The sequence below is a fragment of the Podarcis liolepis genome (assembly GCF_965112155.1).
Source record: "Podarcis liolepis genome assembly, chromosome: 1".
Taxonomy (NCBI): domain Eukaryota; kingdom Metazoa; phylum Chordata; class Lepidosauria; order Squamata; family Lacertidae; genus Podarcis; species Podarcis liolepis.
Window position 1 is genome coordinate 126200587 of NC_139554.1, and position 1433 is coordinate 126202019.

The following is a 1433-nucleotide window of genomic DNA, read 5'->3' on the forward strand; positions in this document are numbered from 1 at the left end:
GTGGATCCGAGTTTTTTGTGGTGCAGGCTGTGCCCCTGGGAATGATATGTGATTTGACGGTGAGTTTGGGCTGATCTAGTGCAAAAAGCGTGAGGATCCATGAGGATCCGTGGTTCGGAACCACGTTTTTGGGCCATGGGGTGGCCAGGAAGCCGTGGATCCATGATTTTTGTGGTGGATGCTGTGCCCCTGGCCATGAAGTTTGATCTGATGATGACTTTGGGCTGATCTTGTGCAAAAATCATGAAGATCCATGGGAATCCATGCTTCAAAACTACGTTTTTGGGCCACGGTATGGCCAGGCGGGCATGCATCCGAGTTTTTTGTGGTGGATGTTGTGCCCCTGGCCATGATATGTGATTTGACAGGGAGTTTGGGTTGGCCCAATGCAAAAAGCGTGAGGATCCATGAGAATCCGTGCTTGAAAACCACGTTTTTGGGCCACGGTTTCGCCAGGAAGCCGTGGATCCGTGATTTCTGTGGTGGATGCTGTGCCCATGGCCATGATGTTTGATCTGATGGTGACTTTGGGTTGATCTAGTGCAAAAATCATGAGGATTCATGAGGATCCGTGCTTCGGAACCACGTTTTTGGGCCAGGGCGTGGCCAGGCAGGCGTGGCTCTGAGTTTTTTGTGGTGTAGGCTGTGCCCCTGGCTATGATGTGTGATTTGATGGTGAGTTTGGGTTGGTCCAATGCAAAAAGTGTGAGGATCCATGAGGATCTGTTCTTGAAAACCACGTTTTTGGGCCATGGTATGGCCAGGAAGCCATGGATCCGTGATTTCTGTGGTGGATGTTGTGCCCCTGGACATGATGTGTAATTTGAAAGTGAGTTTGGGCTGATCTAGTGCAAAAATCATGAGGATTCATGAGGATCCGTGTTTTTTAACCATGTTTTTGCGCCATTGCGGCACCACGAAAAAGTGGATGCGTGATTTTTTTGGTTCCTCCTACAGACTAAGATGTGGTCTACAGTAGCATGGTGTTTTTATTTTGTTTCAATATAAAAATCATATGAATTCATGAGGATCCGTGCCTCGGATCCATGTTTTTATGGTGCTGCAGCGCGGCAAAGTGTTGGATCCACGTTTTTTATAGTCCAGTTTGTAGGCGTGCCTTCTAGGTGTGATTTGACACTGCATTTGTTGGAATTATTTTTTAAAAAGTGGAGGATCCATGAGGATCCGTGTAGATCCGCCTTTTATGCAGACCCCAGATGTTTCAAGTGAACTTACGGTCCTTCTCTAACTGCCCATGTTTAAGGTTCTGATATTATTACTTATTATTATATAATAATAAAGTTCAGATGAAGGGCGGTATGCAAATTTTATTTTATATATTTAGTGCCCTTTACTTACAGCTCTTAGGGCAGAGCAGGTTACAGCAGTTTTGAATTCAGTATTTAAAAGCACCTTGCCCCCCAAAATGAGCT